We start from the raw sequence: 25,984 nt of genomic DNA, 5'->3' as shown, positions 1-25,984 counted from the left end.
TCATCTCTTGAACACAGCTGAGCATTTCAGAAAGTTCTTTCTTCCTCTCCTTGTTCTCAGTTCTTTTTAATTCTCTTAAGCTCTCGCACTTTCTCTAATATTCCATCTATATGGTGCTTATGATTCACCCCTCTTCCCACTTCTTTCCATTCAATTATTTCTCCCTCTGAAGGAAAGAGGCTATTATTTTTCTTACATCATTAATATTTTTGCATATAATATATGTCAAATGCCTGTGCCATAGTAAGCAATCAGTGGTTGTTATTTGCATTTCTGTCAAGACAATGAAGAATATTGGCTCTCATTGCTATCTAGGGCCCTCTTTAAAGCTCCATTGGAGGTAGATACCACTGAGGTTGACTCTTGAGAGCAGGGATATGTGATGGGGGTGCTATTATGGGTCTTACAACTGGTAAACAGTTTACAAATTATTTATATCCTCGAACAGTTTGGAAGGAGTGGACAGAAAAAAACATGTAATATAGGAAGAAAGTAAATAATAAATACAGTCAAAAAGAAATAAAATAAAGTCCAAAATATGCACCCTAAACTGAGGTTCATTGCAGAGGCATTGGGGAAGCTAGAGGAATGTGACTGACCAACCTCATAGTGATCTTGAGGACTAAGGCTTAAGAACCGTGTGTTCATGCTTATCTGAATATAAAGTAGTCTCCAGCTATGTAGTGAAATGAGCTTTGTGTTCTCAGTGTGCAGCTTTAGTGACTGCGGTGGATGTCTGATCTTAATTGCCTGATTCCTGCATTTGCTATCTAGAGGTGGCTTTAAACAGCATAGGCATGATGCTGTCAGCTCTCAAGATCTTGCTACTCCACTGGGTCTCAGATACCCTTAATCATCCGAGATTCCTATTAAGTTTTTGGCATTTTGAGGACTATTAAGAGATGGACTTTTTCATAACACATTTGGGTGCTGGCTGTAGGCCATGGTGTGCTGAGCAGTTTGTTCACAAAGATCAATTGTGTGTATCTCTTATATTCAGTGATATCAAGTTAGTAGTTGATGTGAAGTCAATCATGGTGGGAATATCTACACTACAGAAATCAGCAAGCATGACAAGTCAGGGCTTTTCCCCCTATGGGATGTTGCTTATTAAACATTCACTAGCATGTTGCTGGTACTGAGTGCATGATTGTGTCAAGTAAAATAGATGCCACTATACAGAAAAGCTTATGGAAATAATCACAAGGTGATCTGTGGATTCAAAAATCTGTGTAAAATTGCAGAATTTCTAATAATGCTTATATTTGATCTGGGAACCTTAATGAATCTATCAGAATTTTAGATTCAGGAATTCAAAGGTTGAACAGGGTGACGAACATACTTGGGGTGTTTAGAAGTCATATTTGGAGAGAGGAGGTTGGAATTTTCTGATAAAGCCAGAAACAGAATGGCTGATACCACGTCTCAAAACAGGTCTCATACAATGGAGTATTACTCAGCAATAAAAGAGAATAAAATTATGGCATTTGCAGATAAATGGATGGAGTTAGAGAATATCATGCTAAGCAAAGTAAGCCAATCCCCCAAATCCAAAAGTTGAATGTTTTCTCTGATAAGTGGATGCTAATCCATAATGGGGGGGGGGGGGCAATAGGATGAGTGAAGGAACTTTGAGTGTGGCAAAAGGGAGGGGGAGAGGAGGAATGGGGGTAGGAATGATGGTGGAATGAGACTGACATCATTACCCTAGGTGCATGTGTGATTGGGTACAACCAGAGAAGTCAAAACTTGTGCTCCATTTGTGTGCTATGAATCAAAGAGCATTCTGCTGATATGTATAACTGATTAGAACAAATAAGTAAATTAAGTTATTAAAAACAAACAGGTCTCTGGGGGCATTCACTGCAGGAGAGCTTAGAGTTCAGATGAAATGATCCTTCCTGACACATCTACTAAGAGACAGGATGACAAGGGACTAGGATGGGCCATTCGTGCAACTTATGCCCTTATGGTATCTCAGCTGACAAAGCATCCTTTGGCTCCCAATTTTTAAATTAAACAGCACTCTTATCTCTTCAGATGCAATATCCATGGCTGAATGTAGAGAGTTGTCCAGAGTCAAAAGTCACTAGTACCTCCAAATACTGTTTTAAGTATACCTGAAATCATTCAACAATCTCCCCCATCTTTGTAGTTCTTTGGTGCATCTATTTAGTGGCTAAGAATATAGGTTTTGAAACTTCACTGAATTTGGTTCACATCCTGCTTCTACCACTTACTACCTGTAGGACCTTGGGCAAGCATCTTTGTATTACTTTGCTCATCTCTAAAATGGGATAATAATAATGTTGAACTCAAAGGTTTGTGGAGTGGAATGAAAAAGCTGATTCATTATAGATTTTGAAATGCCTAGAGTAGGTCGGGTGGGGGTGGGGGGCTCCTACAGTGGAATTTCTGCTGTCAGATTTTGAAGACTACTTGTTCCAAGTAGAAAGGACAAGAGACAACTCAGATTTTATAGGGAGCTCCTGAAATATCTCAGTTACATGTCAAAGTATTAACTGCTCAAGTATCAATGTATCTACAGTCCTCCTCTACACATTAGACTTTGTTTCCTTCACAGTGCTTGAGATTAATCAACAAAACTGTTTACTTACTAAATATTTTTCCAACCTCCCAAATGGCTTGCAGATGTAAATATTCTGACCTTAAGGGTGTTTAGTCAGTCTAGGTTTTCTGAAACATAGATCTTAGCAGAATATTAGCATTTGGTTTTGTTGAGGACATCCAGTAGTCATGTATTCAGGGCTTCAGGAATAGCAGTGGCAGCAAGTTTCTGTAGGAGTCAGAGCATGAAAATAATTTAGGAAACACCCAGTCAGTGGCCATGGAGCTGGGAACCCCATCTGGTGCCATTATGGATTGCAGAGCCTTGTCTGGGGTCCAGTGAACCACAGCTGTGATTTCTAAGGGGTAACAAAGAATGTCAGACATCAAACATGGCCCTCCTATTCAATGGCTTTCTTTTAGTTATATATATATATATATATATATATATATATATATATATATATATATATATATATATTTAATTTTTAAGGTTAATTTTAGTTTTGATTGACAAATAATATCTGTATATATAAGAAACAAAGAGTGGAATGATAGTTACCAGAAGCTGGGGTTGGGGAGGAGGACTGGGAAAGAGAAGACACAGGCCAATGGCTTTCTTAATATTCTGACAGCTCATAGTACATAGAGTTGAGATGTTTTACAGGAGGCATTGATGATGATGATGATGATGATGATGATGATAATAATAATAATAATAATAATAATAATAATAATAATAAACTACTCACCATTTTAAGTATCAATCCAGGGACTATTGATGTTTATTTGAAATATGGACCCCTTTCGAGATCTGTTGAAACCTTTGGATCCCTTCTCAGAATAATATTTCTGGCAGGGTGCAGTTGTGCACACCTGTAATCCCACTGATTTGGGAGACTGAGGTGGAGGATCACAAGTTCAATGCCAGCCTCAGCAACCTAGTGAGGCCCTAAGCAACTTAATGAGGCCCTGTTTCAAATTGAAAAATAAAAAGGTCTGGGAATGTAGTTCAGTGGTTAAGCACCCCTGAGTTCAATCCCTGGTATAAATCAAAAGAAGAAGATTTGTTGATGCATAAAATATAAAACACAGGATTACAAACAAAACCAAATATATTGAAATACAGTTATCAAAATATTTTCAAAATTGTGATGTTGTAATAGATAATAGATCTTTATTGCTACATTAAATAAAAGGAGTTAATGGTGAATCCAACAATCATCATAATTTGAAGTAGTGGCAATGTAAATAATATTTCGAGTTATCAACTGTAATGTGATATGAAAATATCAGTAATTTTTATTGGCAACAAAATCACAAGTACTGCTGTTATTGTGGTTTATTACCTTCACTTACAATTGAAGGAAATATTAAACTTCAGTTGCAAATTAATGAAAAAAAAAAAAAACCTACCCATGGCTCCTTTGACCAGGTTAGGAACTTTTATGTCAAGCATTGTGATAAGCCCTGGGAATTTTTTACTTCTAGTCTTTACCACACCCAGAAATGATGAAATTGTTATTTTCATTTTACAGATGAGGATATTAAGGTTTGGAGTCAGACTAATTGACCCAAGTTCACATGGCAGCATAGCTCTCTGTCTGAGCAAGGGCTTTATGAAACCAGAGCTGAGGTTCTCTTTCTCACATCTTGCATGTTCTGGAGCTGTCCTAAGTGATGGCTAGGGGCTTTTAAAGGTCATTGGCAAGGATACTCTTTCCTAGGCTTTACATAGTTCTCCAAGAAGAAAGGAAAGCGCCTCTCTTCTGAAAGCCTGACTTAAGGGAGTATCAGGAACCTTTTCTTTCACTCTAGAATCTCCAGGGCCACATTTTGGGAATTCCCTTGAGCCCCCCTTACTCACTCAGTAAGTTTTAGGAACTCCTGTGCCATTGGTGTGCCAGAGCTAACATATAAAGGTTTATAAGAACCAATTGTGTGCATCTCTTCCCATATTGGTACTTTGAAATCAGTCGTGGTGACTAATTTGTTTCATGGAATCCTTCTATAGTACTAATCAACCCATTTTTATTTTAAAAGCCAGTTGTTAAACATTGATTCTTGAACATGCTCCTTTGTCCCTTATGTTACCAGGAAAAGACTTGAACAACCACCTCACAATTAGAGGAACCAGCTTGCCTTGGTAACATAGAGTCTTGGCTTTCTTGCTTATGGTCCCCCCACTTCCTGGGCACTGAAGCTGTTTTGAAACATAGGTTTTATTATTATTCAGTTGTGGTGAGGCCAGAAGATCAGGAGACAGTTTCCACTGAGAAGACAGTTTGTTACTTACAGCTCCCAAGAAGAGGGGACACAGCAACCCACACAGGGTCACACTGAGATGCACCAGGGTCAGTGTGGTGGCAGAAAGAAAGGAGGGAGTTGTAACAGTATCCACAGGAAGGACTAAGCAGGGCGAGCAGGCTCAGGATTGGCTAGTTTGAATAATTTCAGCTGCTCTGGGGGCCGAGGGGCCATAGTACTTGTCTGTTCTCTAGCCCTGGGTGATGAGGGCAGAGTGATTAAGTGGCCTGGAATGTAAAAGCTCTGTAAAGGAGGTGGTTGGGGGTGTGTACTTTGGATTGGTTACTTTGCATATGAAAGGAACTCTCCCTGGCAAGTTGTTTGCTATCTCCAGGAATTAGCTAACCCTGGGAGGGGTCATCCCTCTCCAGTAAGCAAGGCTGTAAGATGTCAATGCATCAAAAATACAGACTCAAAAGACATGATTAAGACAGAAGTCAACACTGTTGTTAAGGGTAGACAGCAGCAAGATTAAATTGGAGTGATTTCCTTATAAGTGGAGTGAGATGCCCCCCTGATGCTTTTAGCTCCATTGCACATATTGGCAGCCACAGCCATACTTATAAGAAGCATGATAGAAAGTGAAAGTGGAGATTCATGGCTGGTTTGAAGCTTGAGTTAACTATGCTATGGTAGATCCACAGAGGGTCCCAGGTTACCTATGTGGTACCAACCTTATTCGCATTAATTCAAACCTTCGGGGACACACATTTTACATTTCCAGAAACCAAGTGAGTGCTTAAAAGAAAAAACACCCATTGTTATTTTTATATTACCATTGTATATAATAAAAGAAAGGTCTTCTAGAAAGATGTAAACGTTCTGCACATAAGATCCATTGTTTTATGGCTTGGAATGGGGTTCAAACAGAATAAACTGCAGACTAAATCCTTTCTTTATCTCCAGAGTCAAAGCTAAGGTCAAGGAGAGCAGTGTGGGTAAAATGGTTTCTGAGGTGCTCTCCACTCTGAAGTGTGCTGCCCTGGAGTTTTGCTGGATGGCCCAGGTTAGATACTAGACTCTTGGATGGCCTATATCCACACTAAAGGGATGATAAAATATCAGCCCAGTCCTTGATCCCTACTCCTGCCAGGTTCTAAACAGCATCACCTATCAAAGGGGTTTCCAGACAGACTGCTTTTCAGTTTCCCCAAGCTCCAGAAAGGCAGTTTGGCTGTTAGAAACCAGGATTGCTTTAGCCAGAGGGAGAGATGAAATTTACTGCCTTTTCCATGCTAGGTGCATGCTGGGTTTTATCCAGGAAAAAGATGGCAGTGGTTTGGATTCTGAACATCAGTGACAATTTGGAGACTATAGAACTTTCTAAGGGGCTGAGAGGATCCTGGACACTGACAGCCTTCCTGCTGAGCAGACACATGGCTAGCTAAAGACCTCAGTGGATTCCGGTGGTGATTATGGCATGCAAGCTTTCCTCCCTGGCTGGGACTAGTGTATCATAGGGCACGACTCAACTTTCTAAGAATTGGCATGTTAGACCTTGGAAGATGATTTAGCTGCAGGAACTAAACAGAGATGGTTCTGAAGCATGTGTTGTTCCCGTACCTAGTGTGTTGTCTGCATGTAGTAGGTGCTCAGTAAAAAGGGGTACAGCAAATGAAAAAGTGCTTGTTTGATATAGCCTACAGTGAAAAGACAGCAATTCCTCCTCTTGTTTCTTTTTCATAATGAGAAGCATCCCAAAATGGAATGGAGCGCATTTGAAAATTTAACATAAAACCCTGAAGTGTACAAGCTGTATCCCGGTGGTAAAAATAACAATGACTATCAGTTGGCCATTGCTGCATAACAAATAACTCCAAAACTCAGTAGGAAGTGTCTATTATATTTTCAGTTTTGCAGTTCAGCCCCGGTGACTCTGCTTTCAGCTTTAGTTCTGCATATTGGCCAATCTAATCTGGGCTTGGCTCTAGTCTTTGGGTTTGGTTCCAGTCTGCTCCATATGGCTTTCATTCTTCTAGGACAGTGGGCTCCTCAGGGCATGTTCATCTTGTGGCAATAGCAGGAGCACATGAGGGCAAACCCCATAGCACAAGCACATTTTAAGCTTCAGCTCACATCATATTGGCCGACATCCCTTTAGAAAGCCAGCTAAATAAAGGGCCAAGCCCAAAAGCAATGGGTGGTGACCCTTAGTGATCACTGAACAATAAATAACAACAACAATAATAAGTCAACAGAATAAGTAGGCTTGTACTGCCAGAAGTATTTTACATGGATAAATTCACCAAACTGTCCCGACCGCCCTGTGAGGTAGGTGCTACTATGTTTAAGCTGCATTTTAAAACTGAAATCCAGAATTACTGATGAACTTGCAGGAGGACACACATCCAGGAGGCAGCAGAACCAGAACTCACCGCCAGCTGCTCCAATCCCAATGCCTCTTCTCTCAACCATTGTGCTCTCCCTCTCTGGTGTAGCAAGAAACATGCTGAATAGATTTGGAGCACTTTGATGTTTATCAAATGCTAGGCCAAATGCTGTCTCATTTCATTTTTGTGGCAGTCCAGGTAGGATAGAACTTGCTCTGTCTATTATGTGTGAGAACACTGAGGCTCCAAGACTTGTGAAGGGACTTGCCCAAGTCACACAGTGGGAGGTGGCTGAGCCAACATGGAGTCCTAGGCCTTTCTCCCAGCAGGAATTTCAATGCTGCAAAGGAGGAAGGATTCAGCAGTTATCATGGTTTTTTTTTTTCTTTTAAATAATTCTGCCTCCAGGCTTTGGGAGGCTTCTAATTTAGGGCTCCCACCCTCTGGCACAGCCTTTTACTTTATTTAATTTTTGGCTAGGGAGTTTGCGCCCTGGTTCCTTGGTATGGGATTGATGCCATGACCAGAGAGCTGCACTGTAGTTCTCACGGTCTCTGAGTCCCTAGTTTCTCATGACATGGCATGTCCCCAAGTGTCCCTTTCCCTCTCCCAATGCACCCGCCCTTGCTTTCTTCCTCTGCTGAATGCTAGGACAGCTTTAGCTGTCCCATGGTGTCTAGTTACAGGCTCTGAAGGGTGAGGCCAGCTCAGTAGCTGTAATTTTAGTCCTCGATGAAAGGCAAGGGGAAGTGAAAGGGGCACTTTAGGCCTTGTTAACAGGTGTACCCAAGCCATGAGGCTGTCTCTTGAAACTTGGGAGAAAGCATTGCCTTGAGCACCTTTGGATTGTGTGGAGACACTAGAGCCTTCAGCCGGAAATCAAAACTGGGTATGAGCAACATTTCCACCCCAAAGCCACAAGAAGACCCAAAGTCACCAGTTTGGGGAGCTCCAGGGAATGTGAAAATTTCAAGTCCCAAATAAGGTGAAAATCAACAGCTCCAACCATAACCTTGTGCTTGCTACCTGCGCAGCAGGGGCATTGAGCCAAAATATGCCACCATCATTGCAGGTGGCTTGAAGAAGTCTCCAAGCTAGCAAAAATCCAATTAATATGTTTCTCCTCACCTGTGTTCTGCCAGCATCCCAGCTGCCTGCCCTTCCCTCCCACCTCCCAACCTCTCTCCTGTCAGAATCTGATGGCTACACAACTGTCATTCAGGAGTTTCCGCTACAGGCAGAGATTCCTATAGATAAGGCACAAATGATCCAGAAAGGACAAGCATAAAAGAGTGTTACATTTTATTTGGCCCACTGCCCAACATTTCTTAACCCATTGCATGAATTCTCTTGCATACAACGATCAGGGCTTATTTCCGAGACACCGGAAACTTCCAGATGCTTCCTTTTCTTCCAATTTGAAGGCTCCAGTCTAGATGACATTGGGCCTGAGGGTTGAAGGATCCACATTTGGGGAGGCAGGGTGATAGCAGATTTCCTGCCACTACAGGCAGGGAGGCTCCCTGTGGGCTGCACAGGGGCGTGGCAGTGTTGCCCAGGCAGGTGATGGAGGAGTACAGTCACTTTATGTCCTGGAAACCTGACCTAAAGCAGGAAATTGAAGCTGGCATTCCTAACCCTTTCTATGCTGTGGACCTTGGGGCAGGCTGGTGAAACAATTCTTCTCATTCAGGTTTAAAAATGTACACAATCAAACATGTAGAAATACAAAGGACCTACAACAACGAAAATATGAATTTGTGATACAGTAAAGTACGTGCTCCTTGTTCCCACCAATGATTAAGATCTAATTGAAGGGTTAAACTTGTGATATTGCCACATATCTCTAATAAACTCTCTGTAATAGGAAAATGTCTGTGATTTCCATTGGTGGTGGCGTAACAGGTTCTGCTAATACTACTGTGGTTTGTTGCCTATGTTTATAACTGAAATGCTACATTTTGGTTAGAGATGAGCAAAGATAAAATTTAAAATTCCCCTCCAGGTTTTCAGACCTCTTGAATTTTAGGTTAAGTATCCCTGGTCTAGAATCAGACTGCACATTGGCTTGCAAGTTCTTTGAGGGTAGAAATTATGTTGCAACCACTTATAAACTTGAATTATGTTTCTTTTTTTAATTCTAGAAAATGTCAAACATACAATAGGGTAGGCAGAAGAATATGATGAACCTTCCCTAGGTACCCATCAGTGAGCTTTGACTATTACTGACTCACAGCCAATATTGTTTCATCTATACCCTCACCAGCTCCCCCTTCCATATTATTTTGAAGCAAAACCTCAGCCCTTTAGCCTTTCATCCCATACTTTGATTTGTTCATAGCAAGTGGGCCATTCAATCTTTATGGATTGCTTGTGACTTGATTCGATCTTTATGGATTGCTGATGGCTGCCATTAAAGGAACTTTGTTTCATTCCTCATGGGTCTGTGTCCCAGGGGTATGGATCTAGGTCAGAGAACCCCTTTTTCCATCCCCAGTCACTGTCTATCATATTCTCCCCAACAAGCATTTGATGCTGCATTATTTATTGATTTCTACATTTCCTTTATGGGTATTTCTAGCACAATGTAAATGTCATTAGTGAAAGGGTTTTGTCTGCCTGTCTACTGCTGTGTCCCTAGCACCCACCACAGTGCCTGGCATATAGTTGGTGCTTAGTAAATTCAGTACATTTCTCATGAGTGAATGGATGAATTAATGAAGAAAAGCAGGCTATACATTAATGAAGAAAAGCAGATATACAGGGGATGTATGCTATTGCCACTCAAAATGGCAATTATAATTATGGAGCTAGTTATGATTATTCCTCATAAGGATAATATGATAAAAGGGTAAGCTATGATATTTGTGATGGGGTGTAATAGGGCTGAGATTTGGATTATTCCATATCCACCAAGTTTAAGTAGGATGGCTGCTAGGATGATAGATAGAGCCATGGGAGCTTCTCTGTGGGCTTTAGGGAGTCAGAGATGAAGTCCCTGAACCACAGCATTGGCATCTTCTGGAAATTTGTCAGAAATGAAGAATGTTGGGCTACACCCCAGAACAACTACATCAGAATCTGCATTGTAACGAGATTTCCAGGCAATTCTGTAGACACATAACTATTTCAGGAGCACTGTAAGACCTCATCAACCAGGAGGGCAGGACATGACAGAGGAATGCACTCACTGGTGAGATGGACATCATAGGTTTGAAGTGTAGTTTGCTTATTTATTGGTTTTGTAGGGTCTCTCTCTTCATCTGAAAAGTGAGGCGTATGAGACATGCCAAACATCATAGAAAGATTAAATGAGACAATGGCTCTGGTATGAAGTACAAAACAGTCCTAGATGACTTTAGATTAATTCCACAACATGAGAAAGGACATTGATCATCTTTCCAAAATTCTGATAAGTTTGACTTATGACGACAAACTTGTTCTAGAAAGTTTCTCCCTCTTATTTAATCATCATCATAGAGAATACTTGGCAATATTGTGAAGCATGAGCTCCGCTTTGGTGCCACTAACCCCTTGCTTCTGTATCCTTGCCCCTTTTTTGGGACACCCTTCTTCTCAGTAGGCATCATACATCCTCTAGTCTAAGATCCTGTCCGTAGGTAAATAGCCAAGATCAGTAATGCATAGCAGTCAATTACCCAAGAATTTGGGGTCCTTGATTATAGAATAAAAGGCTTTTTCATTCTGATGTCATTTCAGAAGACTTGTAGGGGAAGTTAAAAAACTTTTTGCATGGGTATGCCATCAAGGGAGGAACTTCCTTGTTAAAACTGCATCCCATGGAGAGGTGTCTGCTTTGGCCCTGGGTGTTGAGTCCTGATGGTCTTGAACCACTTCTATTTGTTGGTGCCATGGACCACGAGCTCATGTCAGTTCAGCTCAAAGGAAGTTGGATAGTTTGGAGCAATTTTTACGTCTAGTCTCACTTTTACCTATTCTAATCTGGAGGGATTCTAAACTGATTTAGGCAGGGAAGTAGAACCCAAGTTTATAAAAATACCTACAGGGAATATTGATAGCCCAGGCAAATGTTCCTTAGCCCCATTCCAAACACTTTCCATTCTTGCCTCACACATCCATTACATGATACCCTGTGTTTATCTGGGGCTTGTTCCAACAGAACTTAGCAATCCTATTTTGGCCTAGCTGTGTATTTACATGGTAAACATTCTATAAAAGAAAGGGAAATATTCACTTTAAAATATCTCATAAAAATGGCCTTTAGAGATGAGTGGATAGGAAAAAGCAAACATTTTGTATTTATCAAATGAACCATTTTATAAAAATGTTACCCATAGATCAAAACTTAGTAATGATAATATTATTGTTAGGTTATACTTGCTTAGATTTGTTTAGTATTCTACAGATATACAGGTTCTCTTTTTAAGTTATTTATGTATATATTTTTAGTTGTTGATGGACCTTTATTTTATTCATTTATTTTTATGTGCTGCTGAGAATTGAACTCAGTGCCTCACACATGCTAGACAAGCGCTCTACCACTGAGCCACAACCCTAGTCCTCCTGGAATCTCTTATATGCATCATCAGTTCATTTAAACTTCTTAGAAATCCATTAAAGTAGACATCATTAATTAAAACAGAAAATTTAGGCTTAGAGAATTTATAGAAATATCCAATCCTGGACAGTATCAGAGCAAAGATATAAGCTCAGGTCTTCTGACTAAAAATCAAGTGTCTAGTGGCATATATTAATCAAAAATAACACATAAGCCAATTGTAAACCCATTGGGACACAGCTGCTTCAAAGTGTCTGTACCATTTGGCATCTAACAGTAAAATGGAACGAACCACTATATATTTCTCACAGAGAGACTTTAGTACAAGTAATTGGTTACACTGAGGAAAGAAGAGATAGGAAGGCAAATAAAGAATGCTAAAGTAACCCAGGATTAAGTCATGGCAGAATGCTACTACTACATTTAAGTTGGAGAGAAAGAGGGAAGGAGCATTGCTACCAGAACCTGAGGACTGAGGCATGCTACAAAGACTGGAACAGTGGCGAGCCAGCAGAGTGGGAGTTGGAACCTGACAGGTGAGACATGGTCACGGGCTATGAGTGAAGAGAGGAAATATCCTAACTTGTCACCTCCTCCTGCCCTCCAGTCTCCTCTCTGTTCTTCCCATTGGCTGATCCTAACTGGAAGCCAGTGGACCCAGAAAATGCAGCCCACCAGGATGAGCAGAGCAAGCAGAGCAAGGGGAGGTGAGGAATGCATCTGGGGAAAGCAGGCTCCGAGCAGTACAGCAGCTTTTATTTCTAGGTATGAGTACACTATGCTCCCAGAACTAGGTTTATGCCCTCATGTTCTGCTTCTCCAAAGATCCCTGGTTTCACCTGGTTCTTTGCTGTCTTGTTCCTCTTATATGCCTCCATCCCTCAAATAGGTTTGGCAGCAATCTGTTTTTCAAATTCCTTTTTAACTTGCATTTTTTATTTTGGGGGTGCTGGGAATCAAACTCAGGACCTTGAACATGCTAGGCAAGCACTCTACCACTGAGCCACATCCCCAATCCAGAAGTCCATTTTTTAAAAACTTTTTAAGTTGTAGGTGGATACAATGTCTTTATATTTATTTATATTTTTAATATGGTGCTGAGGATCGAACTCAGGGCCTCACGCATGCGAGGCAAGCGCTCTACCACTGAGCCACAACCCCAGCCCAACAGCAATCCATTTTTGATCACTTTTCAGGACCAAAAATAGAGGTGCTTGGAAGTTTGCAAATGTGAGAGAAAGTGGTTTAGATTTGTCCAGTTATGCATTTGAGCCCCAGACAGAAACTTTTGTTGCTTTTGGGTCACAGAGACCAAAGCTCCAATGACTTAACAAAGGACTGTGTCAATGAATATCTTGGCAAGCAGATGTCAAAAAGAGTGCTGCCAAAGGCCTCACCAGGAGAACTGGTTTGGCAACAAGCTGATAGACCCAAAGGACTGGCATACACCATCCGTTCTTCTTCTGGTTACTATCCTTAATCAGAGCTGATTAAAATAGTAAGTTAAATCTTTGTAATTTTGTGAAACCCTCTCCTGATTTGATGGATTTTGCAGGATTGTTGTCTCCCTCTGCTCACTGCCCTCCCTCCATTCTCAGGATTCCATTTTCCATAAATATATACACACACATATGTGTGTATATAAATATATATATATATATATTTATAAATAAATATGTGTCTATATATATGTATGTGTGTGTGTGTGTATATATATATATATATATATATATATATATATATATATATATAATTTCTCTCTTAGAGGTAAGTTTGTTTGCAGGACTTTGTTTCTTTGTTTGTTTGTTTTTATTCATTCCACAGCCCTCCATGTAGATAATTGGAGACATCTGATGCCCTTAAACCAAAATGGGAAAACCCTGGCATAAGAAAAATCATTTCTGTGGTTCATAGCACAGTTTTGCAAACGGTACCAATGAAAAAGAAAACTCATGGTCATTTAGGTTCATGATTGGGAAGAGATAAAAGAGAAATCCTACACCTCATTCAGTACTGGTGTACAATAGGTTTTCAAAAAAGAACTATTCACTGAATGGATGGGAACATGCAAAGTATACAGTAGCCTGTTCATTTCTTTTGACAGGTGCTTTTTCCTTTTAAATACTCCCAGCAGCATTTGATAGTATGCAGCTAATGCTTTGGAGCTTTTTCCTGGGGTCTTAATAAAGGCTAAGTAGTGAAAGTTCTTCAAGGTTTTATTTGGTTTCTTTTAAGGAGTTGCTATGTCTGCTCTCTGTTTATGATGAATTTGGGCCTTATGCATATGTTGAGTCATTTTATCTACTTGATCACTTTTATGTTCTATAACTTCAAATATTTATTGTGCAAGCTTTGAAATAGAAAATAACATAATGTATCCATCATTCACTTCTACCAAAGATAACATTTCTCCCATGCCTGCTTCATATTTGTTCAAAGAAATGAAATGTTATGATTAGAATCCAAAGCCCCAATTTTTCCTGCCTAATCCGATTATACCCTGTCTCCCCAAAGTTAATTATTATTATAATTTTTGTATCTATCACTCCTCACCATGTTTTACTATCATCACTATATATGTATATATTTTAAAAGTATTGAACTTTGCATGAATATAACACTATATGTATCATTCTGTAACTCTATGTCTGAAATGTATTGATACTCAGGGTTTTACTGTATTTATCTCTAACTTTCCTGGGGAATGTTATTACATGAATATAGTACAATTATTATGCACTCTCCTATTGAGGGATATTTATGTTACCTCCAATTTCTTGCTCCTACAAACAACGCTGCCACAATTATGTCAAATGTCCTTATGGCATATGGGCAAGAAAGGTCTTTAGGGGAGGATCTTAATCTTTTCTACACATCAGAATTGGCTAGGGACCTTTGAAAAGTCCCACCGCCAGGCAACATCCAGCCCAATTAAATCAGAATCACTGGAGGTGGGAGCCAGTGATTTTTTTAAAGCTCTCCAATATACAGATAATTCCAATGTACAGCCAGCATTGATAACTATTGTTTAGGGTATAAAATTAGAAATGAAGTTTCTGGATCAAAATATTTGTTCCTCTTCAGCTTTTTAGGTATTGTCAAATTATTCTCCAATGTGGTCTTTGCAGTAGAAACTCTACCTCATTGAACTGGTTGATCTTGTCCCCACAGGGATTTTAAAGAAGGCAGAGAGATAGTCCTTTGATGACCTCCCACACCTGCCTCCATCTGATTCATCCTATGATAAAATATTGCCTCTCCCTAAGGTCACAGAGTAATGGGGACTATTCTCACAAGGGATAACTCAAAGCTTGGGGCATACAATTGCCACAGTCTGGCTGGGCACAATCAGGAGCCACTTGTCAAAAGAAACTAACTTTATTTTTAGAACCACACATGCCAAACAAAACAGCCTCTCAGGAAAAACCCTCAGAGCCTCAACTGCCACCACCGGCTTTCCACAAGCCTCTCTCTCCCCACAAGCTTCTCTCCACCTCCCACAATCCTCCTGCTCTTGAGGCCGATTGGCTGGGTCACTTGGGCAGAGCCAAAAAAGTCCCACAATGAGCAGCTCCGTGGTCTGAAAGGGCAGGGAAACAGCCCAATGAGCATCACCGCAGAGGAGCCAATCAGCTAGATGTTGCTGGGGCCGAGGAGCCAATCAGCTAGATGTTGCTGGGGCTGCTGTGAGCCAATCATCAGCCGGCAGCTGGAAGTTTGCTGGCAGCTGGAAGTTTGCTGGGGCCCCTTTGGCTGTGGCTCTCAACATCTCCCCCTCTCTGTTTAAACAACAAGCATGTGGCTTAGGGACCGTGCCTGCCTTAGGTTGTCCAATAGTACATATGGTCCTTAGGTTGGTACCACTGCAATTGGATCTTACCCGTCACTGACTACTGGTCCAGTATACAGCCACACCTGTGGAGAGGTCTTTGTACCAGCGGGGGGGTGAGGTTCTTTGCCTCACCTCTGTTGGCCCCCAAATTTTAGCTGGACGATCATGACAAGCAGAAGGGAGGAAGATACACCAAGCCAATTGACGGCTCCTTTTGGAAAAATTGTACCACCAATGACATCATCAGCAAAAATACCCCAACACTACCACAAGTCGCTGAACCAACAGATAGTTCACAATGCATACAGGTGAGCTCACAATGTGTCCAGGCAAGTTCTGCAAGCAGTTCAGTGATGGCTATTGTAGAAGCTGTAGATTGGTTTTATCTTTGACTTCACCAGCACTGGGATGAAGATAGGAATTCTGGCAATAATGGCTAAAGAAAAAAATTATGTAACATTCCAGAAGGCACTAAAAGAAAACAATTTTCTTAACAATTTACATTGTCTTCACCGGCACTGGGATGAAGATAGGAATTCTGGCAATAATGGCTAAAGAAAAAATTATGTAACATTCCAGAAGGCACTAAAAGAAAACAATTTTCTTAACAATTTACATTATCTTTAAGAGAATTATTAAATATAATGAAAAGGAAAGGTGAAAGTAAACAAACAGATCTGTTAACCTTCTTTTTTGTTTACATATTAAAACAATCCTCAACAGTTGTTTACCCAATTTAAATTAAACCATATAAATCACGTGAAAAAAAATATTTGGATCCATTTTATCATGAGCGCTCATCATATATGATATATGGACATACGTACATTCAAACATATAACACAAAACACAAGTGTGCACACATAATATAATACATACAACACATAACATTATAGTAAAGGCCTTATAACTTTTTACAGGTGAAATCTCCATTGCAATGTTTAAAAACTCTATAGTCAAAAAATAGAACTGATCAGCAAAACATTAACCTAGGTCTGTATGAGCTCAAAAAACAAAATAGAACTTCATGATATGGCAAAGGGCAATAATAAAATAGATATTGAAAAAAGCATCCTGGTTCTGTTGCAGATGTAAGAATAGCCAAACTGGAGTTTTGGATATCAGTTGTTATGGATTTGAGCCAAATCATCTTCTTTTTGGTCTGTAGAAATCGCTTTAGTTAATCTTTCTGGAATCCAAATCGGCTGCTGTTCTCCCTGTGGAAACACATAAACAGACCCCCGATCTCCAGACAATCACTGGGTCAGGACCTTGGTTAATCTCTCTGGAATCCAAATCGGCTGCTGTTCTCCCTGTGGAAACACACAAACAGCCCCGACTCCAGACAATTACTGGGTCAGGTACCTTTCCATTGTCCTGTTAGAATATCCTTCCAAAGTACCTTGGGCTTATGTACATTTTTTGGACACATACGCCTTTCCGCAGCACTAAGTCCTGATGAATCCAAATTTAAAAAGTTTAGAGTAAAAAGGGTTATTTTAAGTTTATCTTTGGGGAATATATACCCCTTCCCAATTCCTTCTTTTTGCTTTAATAAGTACATTTTAATAGTTTGATGAGCTCTTTCAACTATGCCTTGTCCCTGTGGATTGTATGGGATTCCTGTTATATGAGTAATGCCAAATGTTGAGCAAAATTGTTTAAAAGAGGTAGAAGTATAACCAGGGGCATTATCTGTTTTTAACTGTTTTGGAACACCCACAGTGGCAAAATTTTGTAAGCAATGAGCTATAACATCTTTAGTTTTTTCTCCGGCATGAAGGGAGCCCATCAAAAATCCAGAAGAAGTATCAACTGTAACATGCAAATATTTTAATTTTCCAAATTCTGGCAAGTGTGTGACGTCCATCTGCCAAATATGGTTAGGTATCAATCCTCTAGGATTGACTCCAAGATTAACTTGTGGTAAAAAGGTCACACAATTTTGACATTGTTTTATTATTTGTCTAGCTTGTTCCTTAGTTATTTTAAAGTGCTTTTGTAAAGTATTAGCATTGACATGGAACTTTTTATGAAAATTTATAGCTTCTTCTAGTGTAGAGAAAATATGTATGTCATGTGTAGTTTTATCTGCTAAATCATTGCCCAAACTAAGGGCTCCAGGCAATCCTGTATGTGCCCTGATATGTCCTATAAAGAATGGATCTTTTCTGTCCCAGATTAGACTTTGTATCAGAAAATAAATTAAATACAGAATCTTTAAACATCACAAAAGCTTGTAAAACTGCATTACCTCTACCTTTTGAGCTGATTGTTATCAAATGAAACATTAGATTTGCACATGATTATTGTTGAAAATACAATAGCACATTATTTTGCAATTCAGGGCTTTTCAGTCAAGAGGTTCTTGCTATGCACTCTACTTACTATAGTCTCAGTCTTTTCATGGCATAATTTGGTGTTTATCTGTGATGTCTAGGTTTGGGAGTAGCAAATAACACAAGCCATATTGTTTTGATGATTTTTTAAAATTTTTAAAAATTTTTAAATTTTGTTCTAATTAGTTATACATGACAGTAGAATGCATTTTGACACATTGTACACAAATGGAGCACAACTTCTTACTCAGTCACAGGACCAATGTCCTCTGAACAGCTGGACAAACAAGGTATTCAGCCAAGCTCAGACTTCAGTGATGAAATCAGAGTGATTGTGGAGAAATGTCAAAGCAATCCTAGCCTTGATTTATTCTAACAATAGCAGTGTAGAAATATCTTTTTGTCCCGAAGTCCTCTTTCTTTGGACAATTAAGTGAGGTTTTCTAACCTACTCACACACTGAAGGCTTATACTTGGCTTCTTCTCCCTGTGTTTATGTATAGATTTAGAAAATTTTGTGGGTAGTAATTGGTGAGGGTAAGATATGCAAACAAAATGCCATGCCAATAAGGTTAATGAAACACTGGGCAAACTCTACATATCTACTTGGCCAGGAGATCCAGGAATCTAGCTGTGTGACCTAAATCTGTTTTAGCACTGGCTGTAGACTCTTGTGACAGTGGTCCTCTCTGGCTTGAATATTAATGGGGAGAAAATTATGGGTCCTGTGGATGGCTAGGATATTCCAAGTATCTCCTGGCACTCTTTCATTGACTTATCTGGAGAAATTGGGCTAGGAGAATACTGGGGGACCCAGAGAACATGGCTTGCTTGCCATTTCCCAGTCCCCTGCCTCACCATTCCCTCCAGATTCATTCTATCCCCTACTTGCAAATAAAGGTGTTACTTTGCCCCTGTTTGAAAGCACAACTCATTACCAACTGCATTGTATCTGGAATCTTGCTGTTGTGGGGTGCCTATTGTGGGGTTTTGCTCTTACTGCTTCTTTATTTCTAACTTTGTGTCTTGGATCAGGTTCCCTAGAGACAGCATCTGAGATAGGGATTCTAGTGCATGTAATTATTGGGGGAGAGCTCTCAGGGGTTTGAAGGAAGCTGAGTGGATAACAAGATGGCTGAGCTGGAACATGATCTCAGATAGAGCCTAGCTTTGCTCTGATCCTTAGGGAAAGGGCTTTTGTAGCTGTATCCATCAGTCAATGGCTGGGAGCCACCCATGGGAAAGAAGCAACTTACCTTCCAGGCAAGATGCCTCTCATCATCCAAGGGTAACTCTCCTAAGAAGGGGGGAAGTTGTGAGCCACCAGCAGCTACCACTCACAGCAGCTAGAGGAATTTATGCACAAGTCTGGTAAAAGGGATCTGGGCAGGGACCCTGTCCCTACTATCCTCTGTGATACCTAGTGGACTTGAAATAGATAATAACACCATCAGTTCTCACACATTGTCATCCAGGGCTCAGAAAGGAGATGGGCCTCATGCAATGGGCAAATACTAAGCATGATTAGAATCCTAAGAAAGGACTATGTTTAATAATGCGGATTTTCTCTGGCTTCAAGTATGAGTGTATTTTGCTGTTTTAATTGTAATTTTGGAATTGAGTCTGTGACTTTTACTGTGCTTGGAAGCCACTTTGATTTTCTGTTGAGAAGCATTCTGAGGCACATGTGTGAACTGATAATCAGGATAAGTGGCATGATGAAATTAATCCCCTAGTAGTTGGGAAAGGAAGGCCAGTCCCTTTCCCAGTCTGGGCTTTTAGAGATGATTCACAAGCTGGGGCTTTGAGGCATGGAAAGCAAACAGCACACACTGGAGCATTGGATGCAATTGTTTCCTTAAGCCATAAACCTGGGGAATCCAGATGACTGAAGTGAATGTTTGCTAGGCTGAGATCAGGTTTCTTTTGCCTTCCTTGATTCTGATTACATCTTATTGTGTATTTGTCATCTGAAGCTTGTAGAGGGGGAGAAAAGGATTCATAAAAATGCCCCAACTTTGATCCTATTGTTGCTTGTTGTAATGTCTGGCCATGTTTCCTCCTGAGATGTCTAGTTAGAACTTCTACTCTGAAGAAGCAGCATCAGCAATAAGCAGCTAGGACCACAGCTCCCTTTCTAAGTGAAGCTATGGAAAGGAGTCTGTGAGCTTACATGATGCCACAACAGGAACTTTATGTCTCTGCAGATTTTGTCACCTCCTTCAACAGAGAGATGACAAGAGTTTGAGGCAGCATGGCATGGGGACAAGTGTGGGATTCTTTTGCATTAGGTAGACCGGGATTTGAATCTTGGTTCCACCACTTATCAGCTATGGGATCTTCTTCAGTGGGCCCCTGAAGGCTCACAGGCTCTATTGTTTCAATCCAAAATGGAAATTATAATGCCTGCTTTCAACGTTATTTGGAGAATTAAATGATAAACGTGTTATAAAATTACCTGTCTTGTTATGGCTTTCTAAGGAACTTCTGCTGCATTCCTGGTTTATGGAGATATAGAAATAGACTAGGGCCCTTCTTGGGGAGATCAAAAAAGAGATTGGAATACATGCAGAAATTTATTTCCCTAAAACCACAGCCAAGGTGGGGGAAAGGAAGACAAAGATATGTGAATGGGGTAAGCACAGGTCTTGAATGTTCCAGGACAGTTATAATTTCAGACATTTCATCTCAGTGAGCAACCAAATATACATATTTGGGGTTCATAAAATATGATCACTGTCCTTATGAGAAAATGAAGGTCTGTTTGGGAATATTAGGAATCTTTGGCACACCTTCAAAGAAAGCAGTTTTCACATGGAGTTGCTTCTGGTGTTTATGACTCTACTTTCAATTGTTTGGTGGAGAGTTTATTGAGCTCAGTTAATTGTTTTATTTTTTAGCCTCAATGTTCAATATCAGACCAACCTTTTAAACACCTCCCTAAATTGATGCCTTATGTCAGCTCAAAAAATCAAAAGAGCCCATTCATTTCCTCAGGCCCATCCATCTTTTTCTTCCTACACCAGTAATGTCTCATTCTCTTCACCAAATATTTGGAAGTTTCCTTCCAAAGATTAGGAGGGGCAGAATTACTCAGGAAGGTCAGTTGAACACCATCTCATGGGCAGTTCATTGGCTCTGCCCAGCTTTACCCTTTGAAATTGGGGAGAGAGAAGGGAGGGCAGTGGATAAGCAGGCATTCTCTTCACCCTTTCCCTTCCTTCCCCTTCTTCCCTGCCCCCTTTCTGTCTGGAACCTTTTCCATGCTCCAGTTAGCAAATGCGCATTTCAGCATTCAGGCTGAAACTCAAGTGCCAGCAGTAGGCAACTAAAGCCCTTTGACTTAAGAACAGCCTGCATTTAAGAATGTCAGAGCTTTCTAACCTGTCCAATGCACTGGCTTTAGAACAAATTTTAAAAGGGGTGAGGGACCTCAGCCCATCTTTATAGCTAAACTTTATCCACCTACCTGCCAGAAACACACCCCATTTTCCTTTGATCTGCACTTTTGACTATTCCACTTTGACTCTTCCCTTTTTGTAACTCCAGGAGTGAGTCTACAGTCCCTGCCTCTCTACCTTCCAATGCAGACTACAAAAAAATTTCTTTTTAAAAAAATGATCTAATCTTTCTAGATCCTTAAGGCTGGCAAGAAAAAAAAATCAATGCATCGCTTGCTTTCTCGGCCCATGTATATTTTTTTCAATGACAGGACACACTCTGTTTGTGAAGGGGAAAGTCATTTAAATTCTTGGGATTTGCTCGGGCAATGGTGGGCCTATTAACCTCCCATTCATATTGGCTTTTTGATGATGGCCAAACCATTATCTTTTCAGTTTCACTTCTTAAAATGACTGTTTCATTAGTGTGGAAATGTTATATGAGAATGGTAATATTGGAGTGAGGATGCTCTAGTTTAGGACCTTCATGTCCTTGTGACTTTATTTCGCTTTAAAAAACACTTACATAGTACTTACTTTATGTCAGGTACTGTTCTGTGTGTCTTACGAAAACAACTCCAGTTAATCTGTATCACAGTCCTATGTAGTAGAGACTACTATTAGCTTCATTTTACAAATGAGGAAATGGAGGCCTAGAGAGGTCAAGCAATTCACCCAAGGTCTTGCAGAATTCTGAAATTTGAGCCCAGGCATTCTGGCTCCAGAGTCCCATCTCTGAACTGCTAGAGCCATTCCCTCTTCATTTAGGATTATCCAGGGCTCCATTTCCTTAATTGTACAATGAAGGAATTGAAATGTATAATTTATAAATTCCAGTACACATATAATAAGGGATAGTGAGAATTTGGAGGTTTTTATTGAACTACAACACCTGACTTTTATAATTTTTGCCTTAATCCATATACTGAAATGATTTGTGGGGTACAAAATTCCATGGCATAGCTTCTAATTCCCATGCCCATTCTCTTGTCTCAAAATAGAGAAGAAGGGCTGGGGATGTGGCTCAAGCAGTAGCGCACTCGCCTGGAATGTGTGCAGCCTGGGTTCAATCCTCAGCACCACATACAAAGATGTTGTGTCCGCCGAGAACTAAAAAAAATAAATATTAAAAAATTCTCTCTCTCTCTCTCTCTCTCTCTCTCTCTCTCTTTAAAAAAAATAGAGAAGAAGACACCTTGAATAAATCAACTTTCCAAAGCACATTCTAAAACCCACCAGTCCAATACCATGTTTAAAGGAAAGGATTCCCCACACCAGAAGTCTTCAAGGCATTGCATACCATGCTACACCCTCTTGGGATTCAAAGCACACTGAATATGTTAGAGGAACCTAGATGCTCCACAGTTAGGAAACCTATTCAACTTTGGTTATTCAAGTTTTTACCACCCTTGTGTTACCATGGAATCTCCTTTTTGGATAGCATTTTATTAACATCTCCTAGAGCCAGGTTCTGGAAGACAAGAGGGGCATGGTTGCTTACATATTTTTGTAAGTGGTGTCTACAGCTTGGGTCTGCACAGATTTGAAAGTTTTTCTCTTTTGTGCTGGCACCCATCTGTGTAAATATAGCTATATAAATATTAAGAACAACAGGAGTCTTCTGTAAAAAGATTACATATCTACTATCTTCTAGAATCCTCAGCTAATAAGACATATATGATTCTCTCACAGCCTCCTTATGGTGAAAATATTCACTTAAATACAAACTCTATGTATGAAAATAAAAAATTGACCCTGGAGGTATGTCTCCTTTCACAGCCTCACGGCAGCTTGAGAAAGTGATTATGTATTGATTTCTCACCCTCTTCTTGTATCAGGTACTTTCCCTATTTATTCTTGAGATTTTTTTCATATCTATTTTCTTTGGCTCTCCATTTCTATTTTCTTCTGCTACCTCTGCTATTCATGATTCCCAAAGACAAGGATGTCCAGGGAAAGGAGACTGTCAACCAACAGAATAGGTTTCCCAAATACTGAACTATTTCCACTACCTCATGTGGTATCATGGTGTTTCTTGCTTATTTCCCTATTATTACAATACCCACTTGCGCAAAGGTTTTCTTTTACTCTATTTGCTAGTTTTCTTTTTATGGTGTAATTCCAATTTTGAAAAAGTATGTGTACATGGTTAAAAATAAAACCTCCAGTTGGGTGTGGTGGCTCACAGCTATAATCCCAGCTACTAGGGAAGCTGAAGCAAGAGGATTAAGAATTTGAGGTTAGCCTTGGCAACTTAGAGAAACTTTGTCTCAAAATAAAAAAAGGGGGGCTGGGGGTGTAGTGCAGTGGTAGAACACTTGCCTACCATAAGGTCCTGGATTCAATTTGCAATACTGCAAAAATAATAAAATAAATAAAACCTCCAGCTCTAAAGAAAGGAATAAAATGAAATGTGAAAGTCTCCTTTCTCCTGATTTCTAGTCTTCTCTCCAAAGATAAACATGGATAACAAGTTCATATGTATCAGTCCAGAAAGGTTTTATTCACTTACCTATGTGTGTGTTTGCATGGATCTCTCTCACCCCACTCCCATAGTACACATAATGTTTGTTCATTTTATTGTTTTTTTGGTTACTTTAATAACAAACCTAGAAATCTTTCCCGTTCCAGATGATCTATTCATTCTTTGCATAAAATGAATAGTATCTAAAACTGTAAATTATTGAACCAGTTCCCAGTAACAGATATAGGTTTTTCCATTTTTGCTATCAACATCGTTGCATTCTTTATTCTTTTACAAATAGCTTACTTTTGCAAGCATTTCTAGGGGTAAATTCCATACAGTCCAAATGCCAGTTTAAAGGGCAGTACATTTTCTAGCTGGAAAGAAACAGCCAAATTGCCCTCCAATTATGTTGTACCATTTATGCTTTTGTTTGTCTGACAGCCTTCTTTCTTTCATCCTGAAGTAACCTTAGGCATTACAAAGCTTTTAACTTTTGCTCATCTGAAATAAGTCATAGAGGATATATCCACTGATCTAAATGAGAACTATCATTTTCATTGTGATTTAACTTATAGAACATATATGACATTCTCTCATTTAATTTGCATAATGAATAGTGATATTGGGATCAGTGTTTTTTCAATATGAGGAAGTTGAAGCAAAGAGAGGGAAAGTGACTTGCCTGAGCCAACCAGCAAGGGAATAGAAAATCAAAACCAGGTTTCCTGATTCAAAATTTAACTTTCAATCGATCTCAGGGGTGAGGTTAAAGTGTGTGTGTGTGTGCGCGCGTGCATGCACGCATGCGTGCACACATGCACACACATGCACGGTATATGTGCATGTGAGATATGTGGACTTGGGACCTGGGGATGGAAGGTGATTGAATGTAGGATCTTTCCCTTCTTTAAAACCCTGGAAAAATTATATTTGAGTTTTGGGTGCTTTCCTCTACATTTTCTAATTTAATTCTCACACCTAGTATTATTATTCCTCATCTGACTCTCAGCCAAACCATTGCTTTGTGGATCCCACTGAAATAGAACTGGGGAATGTGGAAACAAAAAGCCATGTGTGAAATTTAAGTTAAAACCAAGTAAGAACTTATCACCTTGCTTCTCCAAATACTCCACCCTAGAAACAGCACCCACAGGCTGCCTCTTCTATCTCTTATTCTCCTAAACTTGTTAGCCAAAAATGTAGGAATATTACACACACTACTTAAAGTCAGGTGCACTTGGGTTGATAGTACTGGAGACACTTCAGGGGCTTTTGAATATCTACTTTTCTCTGTGACTATTTCCTTGAGAGGGAGGTGAACAATAGAAATTTCTGTCTTTCTAATTCTTAACAAGACAGTAGATTGGCATCTAGCATCTATTCTTATTTTTTTTTCTACATAGTCTTTCTGTACTGTACTGGAGAAGTTGGAAAGCTGGAAAAACTACGTTTTCCAGACTCCCTTGCAGCTAGGTCCTAGTTGGAAATTAGATTTTGTGAAGTAGATGTAGTTGTGCCTTCTTCAATCTGGGGGAGGGAATGTACAGGTTTATTGATTTCTAGGGCATAAATCTGTTGTATACTTTCCCCTGGCCACACTTAAGATTGGAAGAAAAAAAGAAGTATAGATACTTTTAAGACTTTTAAGATTCTTTACTACCTCTCATGGTTTGTTTTTTTCCCAGTTTGTATATGGGTTTTACAATCTCAAAATATCCAACAATAACAACAACAAAAAAATGGACAAAAATCTCTATCCTTTCCATTGATGCCATCTTTCATGGGCTTCATAAATGGGTACTTAGTTCATGAATCATTAACAATCATGAAATGAGTGAAGAGATGATGTTATTGCTGTCTTGGCATCTATGTTATTTATATGATGAGATCTTTTCTATTGTGACTTGTGTGCTCCTGTGAACTTGTCTGTCACACTTTTCCCGGCCTTCACTTGTGCTGGATTTTTGCTTTGAGGTAGAAAATGCAAATACCTAAAACCACACCTCACCACACTGTAAAGAAGATCAAAGTGAAAAAATGAAGAATGGCAAGATGTCCCAGGTGTGCTTTCAAATCCCCAGAAAATTTTGCCTCTGGGGATTCTCCATGCTTCTTGCCAGAAAGGATTTTCCCTTTTAGAATGTACAACACATTTGCTGTT

The 25,984-nt window shown here is 39.8% G+C and overlaps 1 protein-coding gene and 1 non-coding gene across 3 annotated transcripts in view; one reads left to right on the top strand and one right to left on the bottom strand.

Moving 5' to 3' along the window:
* Nhs (NHS actin remodeling regulator) overlaps positions 1-25,984 on the top strand; it is a 342,309-nt gene that overhangs the window by 100,843 nt on the left and 215,482 nt on the right. The gene's annotated exons all lie outside the window — the stretch shown is intronic.
* Trnaa-cgc (transfer RNA alanine (anticodon CGC)) lies at positions 12,835-12,907 on the bottom strand. Its single transcript has one exon. It is a non-coding gene; the product is annotated as a tRNA-Ala (tRNA).

This window comes from Marmota monax, unplaced genomic scaffold (genome assembly GCF_021218885.2).
Source record: "Marmota monax isolate L192 unplaced genomic scaffold, Marmota_monax_Labrador192_F-V1.1 WCK01_AAM20220418_F8-fsc00089, whole genome shotgun sequence".
NCBI lineage: Eukaryota > Metazoa > Chordata > Mammalia > Rodentia > Sciuridae > Marmota > Marmota monax.
Note: the sequence above shows the minus strand (reverse complement) of the source record. Positions and strands in the feature narration are given on the sequence as shown.